Source organism: Gossypium hirsutum, chromosome A09 (assembly GCF_007990345.1).
Source record: "Gossypium hirsutum isolate 1008001.06 chromosome A09, Gossypium_hirsutum_v2.1, whole genome shotgun sequence".
Classification (NCBI taxonomy): Eukaryota; Viridiplantae; Streptophyta; class Magnoliopsida; order Malvales; family Malvaceae; genus Gossypium; species Gossypium hirsutum.
In genome coordinates this window covers 62560918-62572607 of record NC_053432.1, presented here as the reverse complement: position 1 = coordinate 62572607, position 11690 = coordinate 62560918, and the positions used below count along the sequence as shown (strand labels likewise).

At 29.0% G+C, this 11690-nt stretch overlaps 4 non-coding genes across 4 annotated transcripts; all 4 read right to left on the bottom strand.

Annotated features, from left to right (window-relative positions):
* Positions 1-2210: 2210 nt before the first annotated feature.
* Positions 2211-2361, bottom strand: LOC121207240 (U4 spliceosomal RNA). Its single transcript, XR_005902332.1, has one exon. It is a non-coding gene; the product is annotated as a U4 spliceosomal RNA (small nuclear RNA).
* An 872-nt stretch (positions 2362-3233) lies between these two features.
* On the bottom strand, positions 3234-3395 carry LOC121207235 (U1 spliceosomal RNA). Its single transcript, XR_005902326.1, has one exon. It is a non-coding gene; the product is annotated as a U1 spliceosomal RNA (small nuclear RNA).
* A 4944-nt stretch (positions 3396-8339) lies between these two features.
* On the bottom strand, positions 8340-8490 carry LOC121207239 (U4 spliceosomal RNA). The gene has a single exon (XR_005902331.1). It is a non-coding gene; the product is annotated as a U4 spliceosomal RNA (small nuclear RNA).
* Positions 8491-9267: 777 nt separating this feature from the next.
* LOC121207233 (U1 spliceosomal RNA) lies at positions 9268-9429 on the bottom strand. The gene has a single exon (XR_005902324.1). It is a non-coding gene; the product is annotated as a U1 spliceosomal RNA (small nuclear RNA).
* Between the last annotated feature and the right edge of the window lie 2261 nt (positions 9430-11690).

The following is an 11690-nucleotide window of genomic DNA, read 5'->3' as shown; positions in this document are numbered from 1 at the left end:
TTTCCAATTAATTTAAAGAGACATAGATTGAAAAAGGCATCTGGCTAAATTTACGTGTTATATTATTTTTATCAAATTTTGTGTCCATCAAGAAGTATAAATTGATGTAAATATTTATCTTTGTATGCATTACTAACAAGAATTTTTATTTGAACAACTTTCTTTAAATATAATGTGTGGGTATATAATAAAACTATATCTGTATCGTGTGTGAATAAGTACTAACCTTTTAATTATGTTGATATCTTCAAAATTTACTAAAATAAATAGTTTTATTGTTTAGTACAAACTTATCATAAAAGTTTAATTTTTCATGTCCATCCAATCACTTTCTCTTTTAGATTTGTGCTTTATTTGTATGAATTTCTTTTAGGTAGCGTTAAACTTTATTTGAATATAGATTTGAAATTCATTGTTTTCGAATATTTCAAGGAATTAAAATATTCTAAATACAAGATTTTGAATAAATTTAGATAGTTTGGATTTGGATTTTAATAAGCTTTTCCTTAAAAGGGAGTTAATTTAAAGCTTTAAAAGTATTTAGAAATAAATTTGTAAATTCCAAGTAAAAAGTATATTAAAGCTTATGTAGTTTTCAGGTCTAGCAACTTAGATGATTAATGTATAATTTGGCTGTGAAATTTAATACCTTTTTTTATTTGGTACTTGAGACAAAGCCAGTGATCTGTAAATGTTTTATTTTATATTTTTTTTATGTCAATTTTATGATTTATATTAAAAATTTATGACTATTTCTTCCACCAATGTTATTTTAAAACTTTAAATTTATATCTTTTCTTAAAAATATAATATTCTTTACCATTACACTCAACAATTGTTAATATCTATCAATGTTGCACTGACTATTTGGCAATGACTATTTGACAATGTCCCTCGTAAAAGAAATAAAGCAATTAACATTTGGTAAATGAGTTGCGCGGCAAAATATATATATATATCAAAAAATTTTCAAGTCCAGGCTTATATTCAGGATAGACGAAACTAGAAAAAATTTTAGGGGGCAAAATTAAATTGTAACTTTTACGATAGAAAAAATAAAATTTCATCATTTTTAATGGGCTATATCTTTAGAATTTTTAAAGGACTAAATCAAATTTTTATATATTTAGGAGGGCCAATGTGTAATTTTATATTTACTAATTTAAAATTTTAAAGGGGCCATATGAAAATTTTTCCATTATAGGAGGGTCGGGGCCCTGCCAGCCCCCAGTTTCGCCACTGATTCAGGACTAGTCCAATCTGATGCAAAAACTCGTTTCAATGCTTAAAATATTAATAAAAAATTAAGAATACATTCTAAAATGATATAATTTCATAATTAGATTTAATTTTTATTATTAGTTAAATCAAATCGAGTTCAAGTTTAAAAAAAATTATCCAAACTCGACTCAAGTTAGGTCGAGCCTACCAAGCCGATGAACCATCCAACATTTAGACAACTTGAGATGGATTTGAGTGAAAAAATTGAAATGCTATAAATTTAAATAATTTGGATTTAAAAATAAAAAATATATATTAAATATTTGGATTTGAAAATCTCAATCCATTTTTCCTCAAATCATGAACAGGGCATTTGGTTTTTCTTTTGAAGTTCGTCCATATGCATAGAGAAATTTTAGTATTAATTCTATAGATAATTTTAAAATTCATGTAACTATAAATATAATTAAATATAAAAATACTAACAAATAAAAGTTAACAATAAAACTATAGGCAAGAATACTACAAACCCCCCCTTCACTATACCTTCAATTACATTTTAGTCGTTCTACTGACAAAATGAACAATTTAACTTTTATATATTGGTTGGGTAAGTAAAACAACCCTTCATTAAAATTTAATGTTATATATATAAAATATATTTTGAACAAATTTAACTCTTAATCTTTACATCTTATTTAATTTAACCCCTATTATTTTATTTAAAAATTTTAAAATTAAAAAATTATAATTTTTTTAAAAATAAACCATTAAAATCTTACGATATTATTATCTTTTAATAAAAAATTATAATTTCAAAGTTTTCTTATGACTTCTTTTGTAAATAATATATTTGCATAAATAAATCTTCTAAATTTTAAAAGTGACCTACTACAATTCTCATAAACGAATACTCACTAATTCACAGTTTCGAAATAAATTTGCTTAAAACTGACAACATTTAAAACCTTTAAGACAAAAAATTGTAGGGCCTTACCCCGCAGGGAGCCCTTCCAGAAATTCTCGAAGGCCAAGGCGGAACCCAGGCCTACGAGGGGGTTTGGAAATAGTTTTCAACCAGCAATAGACGCGCCTCGGTTAGAACCTCACTAGCTGCGTCATTGCCCCAAGCACAAAGATACCTTAACCTCTCGCTTTGCCCAATCTTTATAAGCGAGGCAAGGGGTCGTTATGTATTTCGGCATCGATGAGGGTTATCACGCCCAATTACATTGCTACCATACAATACCAATAGGTACTCGTATCTCAACTACAAAATCACGTATATTGCAAACATTAGAATGGTCGATTTTTAATTTCAACGATGGAGATTCCATTTATAATAGTTTCAATAATGAAAAAAATAGAAAAAAGGAAGGAAATATATGTTCTTTCATAGGAAATATATGTTCTTTCATACTTTTGCGATTCAAAAGAAATATCCATTTATTTACACTTATTGTAAATTCACTTTGAACTGCTGCTAGTATAAAACTTTCATTTTACTATTTCCTTTTGGACTGTCAAATCAGACAGTGCATATACAAACCAAAATATCCAGTCTGCAGGCCACTTATAAAGGCATATCTAAGCACGCACTTTTCTGTTTTTCATTATCGTTTCCACTTTTTAAAAGGTAAAAAAGCAATAAGTAATCACACTACAGACCTATTAATTTTTATTTTTAGATAGAAAACCTCTTAATTTTAGTAGGGATATGAATTTGAGTTGTAGTCTTGTACATACATATGGTTGAATCGATTACCAGTTATGTTTTTTTATGATGCTTTGATATATGTGGCTGCAATGGCTCGAAACAAGGCCTTACAATACAAGTGACTGCAATGTCAGCTTTTTTCTGCAACATGTGAAAGAAAACGAAATAGGGACGTTAGATTGTTATTAAGGAAAAGGAACAAAATGAAGGATCTCAAAACCATATACATGATTTGGCAGGACCACTAAGATAAAATTCAGGGAGCAAAATGAAAAGTATAGAACTTATATATCAGGAAGAGGCCGCGCGTACGCAGGCCCCAACTACCACAAATTATAACGTAGGCTCTCCCAACTTGGGGAGACCTTAGGGAAGCACCCCTCCCAAGTGCAATGGAAGTCACTACCCCAGGCCATGGAACTTTCTGATCATCCATTGACCCCATCCAGGTAAGTATGTTGTAAGGTAGCAGCTTGCCTTATATTTATATATTTAGCGTTTTGCTCCACTGCCATCACCCGGCGTTGTGGGATTTATCATCTCAGCAGTTACTAGCCCTCTTCCCTCTTTTGAAGGCATCTCTAATTGCATTCTTTCTTTTTTTCTATTATTATTTCCCTTAGTAAAAAAATAATTCAGAGTAGACCTCTTATTTTTAATAGGTCTCAAAATGTAAATTCATATTGTATTTTAGGTTAAAGTTAAAATTTGTCATTATATTTTATTTTGATTTATATTTATTATTGTACTTTTGAGGGTAAATGTATTACGGAAGCCAGTACATAGGGGCGGATTGTATTTTGGTGCCCTCTACTAAAAAAATAGGTAAATTAACTCTTATATATTTCGAAAAATGTAAATTAATTCCTCGTTAAATTCAAGTTGAAAATTATTTTTATGGTAAACTATAAAAATGGTCACCCAACTAAGTCTTTCGTTCTATTTTTGTCACCCAACTATTAATTTTTTCCATTTAGTCACTAAACTTTTTAAAATTAAATATTTTAGTCAGTTTGAGCTAATGTGAGCTTTTTATTGTACTTTTACCCAAAATTAGTCCTTTAATATTTATAGATTTTATCAATTTGATCATAAATATAAAGAAATTCAATAAATTTAGCACTCAATGTTTACAAAATTTGTCATTTTAGTTCTAATTTTTTTTAAAAAAATAAAAAATTTGGCCCTCAATATGTACAAAATTTGTCAATTATTCCTAACTCTAAAAATTAAAAAAATATTTAAAGAAATCATTTTTAGCTCTTTATAACCCATCGGCTAACCCATATAAGATATTAAAATAAGAGAAAGGGTATACTCTTTCAAGTCATTCGCAAAAGAACTCTAAAAAGTTGGGATAAAACACAAAAATATTTAAGACCCCCCAAAAAATAAAGGCATTAAAATGTTATCTACTCGAGTAGTAATACAGCCAATTATTCCATATAAGTTCCAAATCAATTGGTTTGGTCCAATGTGAAGCTTAAATTATAGTAAAAGAAATTGTTGCAAGTGACTTGAAAGAGGGTACTCTTTTTTCTTTTTCTAATATTTCATCTGGATTAGCCGACGGGTTATAAAGGGCTAAAAATAATTTTTAAAATATTTTGTAATTTTTAGAGGTAGGACTAAATTAACAGATCTTTTATTGAGGGCCAAATTTGTTGAAATTTTTAGGATTAGAATTAAAATGACAAATTTGTGAATGTTGAGGGCTAAATTTGTAAAACTTTATAGGGCTAATTTGGGGTAAAAATACAATAAAATAAAGTCCACATCAACTTAGAAGGTCCAAAACATTTAATTTCAAAAAGTTTAGTGACTAAATTAAAATTTTAACAGTTCATGGGCCAAAATAGAACGAAAGGCATAGTTGGGTGACAATTTTTATAGTTTACTCATAAAAAATAATTTTCAACATGTATTTAAAGTTGCATGTAGCACCCCAAACCCGGCCTAGACGTTATGACCGGATCCGACATGCCACATCGAAGCGTTCAAAACATTTTATATTGTTGATCCAGAAAAACTTACTTAATGTTTTAAAAGATAATTTCATTATAGGTTAAAGTGAATGGAAGCTGTGCACCAGGTAGGAAACCTGAAAAGAGGTGGTGAGTCCATTGGACTGCTTAAGTACCAAGCTCCCTTCGGATCCAATCCTAGACATGCATACCGCCATTGTCACACCTTAACGTCATGGATATTTCTAGGAAACCGATTTGATTATGTCATTTTTAGGAAAAATGATTAATTTTGGAAAATACTTTTATTGCGGAAGCTTTGCTTGTTGTCGTGTTATTTTGAAATCAATTGTTGTTTTTGAAAACGCGCCCTAAAGCTATCCAATTTCAACAGTTAAAATAAGTAATACCTATCATAGTAATACATATTAAAACCATCAAAAATAATTAAGTGGCCTTATTATATTTAAAAAAACCCAAAACTTTAAACGTAAATAAAAGGATGTCCAGTTCACCAGAAGAAAATCAAACTTTCAGAACGGGTGGCCACTCTGAATTCCCTCACAGCTCCAATAGGTCCCTTTGCTAACTTGTTGAAACCAAAAGTGAATTGCATGTTGAATCAAATGAACAAAAATGGATAGAAATTGTAAAGTTAGAGAAATGAGAATCATTTGGAAATGAATATGATTTTCTCTAAATGGAAATGACTTGAAAATTAATTTATGGTTTTTTGAATTATTAATTAATTAATTAATTGAAGTTCAAAAATAGAAATAAATTGGTCATAGTGAATCCCTTGAATGTAGAAATATTAAATATATTCTCTCATAGTTTTTTTACGGTAAGGTCATCATGATTTTAACGGAATTAGAATTGGGTTGAGAAATATTCAATTAGGAAATTAATTTATTAATTTATGATGTTTATTTTGAGAAATAGAAAAATAAGTATTGGGTTAGATTGAATTATAAAGTCCTGAGTTAAAAGTCTAAGAAGTACTTATAATTGGACCTGATACGAGAGAAGCCCAAAAGCCTCACATGTTGTTACTAGGGACGACAAACCCTAGTATAATTAACTAGGATTGCCGACCCTTGATCCTAGTTAGACTAGGAGTTAGTTTTTTTATGAAATAGACTTCTACAAATTCAACAAGGGTTTCACTTCTTCTCTCTATAAATAGATACCACCGGTAGGGTTAAATGGACAATAAGTTTTACTCAACTTTGAGATATTGTTATTCTACTTGAAAACAGTGAGAATTTGTTTTCTATATATAAATTATATTTTTTGGAATAACAATTCTACCAGTTACTATTAAAGAAAGATTTGTTTTCCCACTGAAAGTAAAGTAAATAATTTATGGTTGTGTTTGATTTGAATTCGTTCGAGCCCACACTCAAAGCAATTCATGGCACAAGAATAGCGGAGAAGGTCGTTTAGTTGAAAGCCAGGAATGACAAGGATCCGTTGAGCCAAAAACATAGGTGCGATTTAGGTAAAGGGTTTATTGCTATAAATATTACAAACTGGCTCGGTTTTCAAAAAAAAAAATCGTTTTGCAAGACAATCGTTTTCAAACCAAATTTTTTCTAACATAAGGACCCTAAAATAGTCGAGTATTGGCTTGAGCATCGTCAAAGGATTCTTATACAATTTTAGTACACTCCAGCTCATAAATTAGATTTTGCAGTATCTTTGTTGTCCGAGGAGGCTTATATTTGGTGGGATACTATAATCTCATCTATCCCCAATGAGCAAATTGGTCTCTCTAAAAAAACCAAAGCAATTTAATCTCTATCAATTTTAAAACTGAGCAACTAAGGAAAATTAATCGTGACGTTAATGTTTTTCATCAACTGTATATGATTTCTATTAGTATAACAATAAATTTAGCCCTTAAAGCTTACACACTCTGTCAATTTGGTCCTAATTTAATAAATTTATCCCGCTATGTGTGTAAGTGTGCAAATGTTAAAGGTTGAATTTATTGAACTTTTTAGAAGTAAGGCCAAAATGACAAAATATATAAATATTTAAGGCAAGTTTTTATTATACCAAATAATTTTATGTATAATTGATAAAACATTAATGTCATGATTAATTGTCTTTAGTTGCTCACATTTAAAATTGACATGGATTAAATTACTCCAATTTTTTTTGGAATGGACTAATTTGCTTAATTTCAAAATTGAGAGTGATTGGAGAGTTGTTTTTACCTAAAATTTACTTAGAAATAATTTCATTGTTTAGTACAAACGATCCCATGTCAATCCAATCACCCTCTTTTGAGATTTATACTTGCATTGTATGTGGATCCAATCGAGATAATAAATTCTTTTAGGTAGTATTTGAAAATTTGATTTGGATTCCAAAAAGCTAAATTTGAAATATATGATTTTCAATTTTAGAATATTTCAATTTTAAATTAATTCTAATTGAATAATTCAATTTTAAATTTAGATTTCAACTAGCTTTAATCTTTTCCTAAAAAAGGTTAGCTTTAAGCTTTAAAAATTTAAGAAATAAATAATAAAGTAATTATAACAAAATTTAAGAAATAAATAATAAAGTAATTATAACTTTTAAGTAAAGAAAACCAATGACAATCATAATAAACTTAAGTAGTTTTAAGGTCTAGCAAATTGAGTAATTTAGATGATTCATGTGTAACCTGGATGTAAATTTATCACCTTTTTCGATTTGGTAATTGAACGATAAAACTTAGCAACGAAAGACAAAAAGGAGACAAAGCTAGTGCTCTATCGATGTTGCAGTGCCTGTTTGAGAATGCTCCTCGTAGGAGATAAAAGAAAAATACTATTCGGTAAAAGAATTTAACCAATAAAGGAGAGGTAAAAAGAATCTAAGGTCCCACCTTATTTTCAGACCAGTCCGGTCCAATTTAAATGCTTGTTTTACTGTTAAAATTAAACACATTTGGACTTGACATCAAATGGTTTTAAAATTGAAAAAATATTTATTCAAATCAGCTTAAGTCGGGCCGAGCCGATATCTGACTATTAGAGAGCTCTAGCTAAGACCAGTCTGAGTTAAAAAATAAAACTTCGGTTATTTTAGATTTTTATCTTTTGTATCATTTTAAAATTTATGTCCTTTTAAGTTCTATAAATTATAAATTCTCTGTTACAAAAATGAATTTTAAAATTCGAAGTACAAATCCAGATTTATTCTCTCAAATATTGGCTTCCAGTTTTTCTTTTTAAGTTCCTCCATATGCATAGAGTAAATTTGGCAAACAACTTGCACGGATTTTAAAATTAAAAAATATTTAAATTAAAACATACGCTAAAACTAACAATTATTATCTCATAACAAAATGACAGAATCTAATTTCTTTTATGGATTACAGCCAACGATATTAGACATGAATACTATCAACTAATATAAAATCTTTAGACTGAGAACTGTAGGGCTTTACCCCGAAAGGAGCCCTTCCAGAAATTCTCGAAGGCCAAGGCTGAACCCAGGCCTAAGAGGGGGTTTGGAAATAGTTTTCAACCAGCAATAGACGCGCCTCGGTTAGAACCTCACTAGCTGCGTCATTGCCCCAAGCGCAAAGATGCCATCATAGTTTGTTTTGCCCAACCTTTATAAGCGAGGCAAAGGGTCGTTACCTATTTCAGTAGCGATGTGGGATAGCACGCACAATTAGATAGCTCCTATACAAATGCCAGTAAGTCTCGGCTCCCCTAACGACAAAATCACGTATATTCCCAACAGTAGAATGATCGATTTTTAATTTCAGCGATGAAGATTCCATTCATAATGGTTTCAATAATGATAAAAAAAATAGAAAAAAGGAAGGAACTACATGTTCTTACATACTTTTGCGATTCAAAATAAATTCATATCCTAAATCCAGAATGCAATTTACTCTCATTAAAGGAGGCAGAGAACTAACAGTCATCAATTTATTTAGTGATATGAATACGTAATATTTAAGAAGCATGAAAATGTCGAGCTAATGTATTTGAGTTGTAAATACATATTGGTTGAATCGATCGTAAATACATATTGGTTGAATCGATCACCAGTTCTGCTTTTATGATGCTTTGATATTGGCTCGTTCATGTGGTTTCAGGTTGAATTCATAAGCTGTTGAATAGACTAACCTGTTTGAAAATAACTCGACTGTCAAAATTCGGGTATATATATGCTCAAAACGCAATAGGCTGTCATTCTTATCAGACAACCCAAAAACCTGGTGCAGCATTTATTCAGTGGGGATTTGAGCATGCAATTACACTCGAACCTTAAAAATTGTAGAACTATTCAGACTTTAAATCAACTTTTGACTAGACAGAGAATACAAGTCATAAACTTCAACTTAAAAATTGGTTAGGGGCCGCGCGAACGCAGGCCCCCGCTGCCACAAATTATGACGTAGGCTCTCCCAACTTGGGGAGACCTTAGGGGAGCACCCCTCCCGAGTGCAATGGAGGTCACTACCCTAGGCCATGGATCTTGATGATCATCCATTGACCCCGTCCAGGTAAGTATGTTGTAATGTCGGAGCTTGCCTTTTATTTATATGTCTAGTGCTTTGCTCCACTGCTATCATCTAGCGATGTGGGAACTATCATCTCAGCAGTCAACACACCTCATTTGAAGGCATCTCTACTCGCATTCTTCTTTTCTTTCTTTCTTTTTTTTTCTATTTTTAAAGGTAAAAAAAATAGTTATCATAATATACATCTTAATTTTAGTAGATGTTAATATGTAAATTTGCTACTATATTTTAGGTTAAAATTAAATTTTGTCATTAAACTCTATCTTGATGATATTTATCATTACACTTTTGAGTTGAAAATAAATTTACTATTATATTTTAATTTATCTTAAATTTTGTCACTTCACTTTTATTTGATTGAACTTTATCGCTAAAATTTGATTTTTATTGAATTTTACTATGCAATTTCAATTTAATATATTTAGAAGACAAATTTAATAGAAATTAAATATTTTTAATTTAATACTTAAAATTAGTAAATTAATATAATATCAACAATTAATAAAAACAATTATTTATAAAAAAAAAAGTAAACTTAATCTTTTTTCAAGTATTTATTTTATTAAATAACTATATGATAATTTACTAATTTTTAATATCTTATAAATTATTTTTTAAATATGAAAAAAATATTTGAAATAATATTTTTCTATTAGTGAAATTTAATTAAAAATCAAATTTAGTAAAATTTCAAGTTTTGTTGTATTTTTTTTTTTTTTTGCTAGACTAGTAGTAAAATTGAACCGCATAAAACTTGTGTGGCAAATTTAATTATATTTTCAAAGTTTAATGACAAATATTGATAAAAATAAAGTATAGAGGCAAATTTCAATATTCATCAATAGTATGATAGTAAATTTACATTTGAACTTTAGATGTGGATAAAAAAAAACATGTACAAGTATATTTTATAAAAGTATATAATAAAGTTTGAGTTAAAATGATAAAATTAAATATTTAAAATTGATTGTGTTTTAGATTCAAAATTCTGGTAGAAGTAAACAGGCAGTAGTTAATAGTAATATGAATTCGATATATTTAATAAGAACAAAACATGAGATAGTATATATAAACAAAATGTTGGCTAAAGGGATTTGTGTTTAAGTAAGCATTTGAGCACTGGATAAGGTCCAATTACCAACCTCATAAAGTGAATCATTGATGGTAAGTTGAACGCTCATAATTTTGGAATAAAATGTTGATACGACTTCACATTTATGGTTAGATGAGATTAGTACAATTATCTTTGTGTGTTAACTGAGTTTTTTCAGATCACGCACGTATGTTGAGGATTTTTTTCAAAAATTTAGACTTCAACTAGGGAACATTGCAGCAGTACTTGAGGTTTTAAGGTTGTAATTCAGTTATTTGATTTTCTTTGACGTTAGGATTATGGCATGTGCATAAAGTCTTGGATATGTATTTGTAAAATTTAAATTTGATTTATGTTTCAAATTTCTTTCTGTATTATTAATCAAACTTTGTTTTGTTATTTAGATTAAATATGTTTGTGATGTGTGTTTTTAACTTGAAAGAAAATTTTAAATTTGTTTTATAATGTAGTGAAACTTATGAAAATGATATGAGTGTAATATTTTGATTTTCATCAATATCGAAAAGTCAGTTGTGAGATTGAATTTATAAAATTGAACCTTCTGAAATTTTAATTGATGCAGTTATGAAACAAGTATGAAACTAAAAATTAAGAATATTAGTAATTAATTAATAAAGTATTAAAATAGTAGAGAGACTAGGTTGGAAGTTTATTATTTAAATGGTACAAGGACCCAATTGTAAGGTAACTAAATATGTCCCTAAAGAAATGTTTAACCATTGATTAGGGTGCAATTTGACCGTTGATAAATTTTGAATGGCAAATGAATTCAATAAAAGTCACAATGGTAACACTCCAAAATATCTGATGTAATAGTACATATCTCCTCGGCGATTGACTGAGAGGGTTGGTAAAAGAGAGTTTTTACCTTTTTCTTCTTTTCCTTTTTTTTTTCAATCAGCTTATGGTACTTTTAAAGTAGAGTTATTCACGAATTAGATTATTTGCATAGCCTAAAGACTCGCCTGAAATTTGAGAAGGTTTGGGTAAATATATTAGATTCAATAAATGAGATTAGGCAAAAAAAATTAGGCCCGTTTAAAATATAAGTCTGGCTCGAACTTGAACATTCAAAGTTTGACTCGGCCCGTTTTTAAGTCTATAACACTTTATATTATTTTATTTTTATATATATTA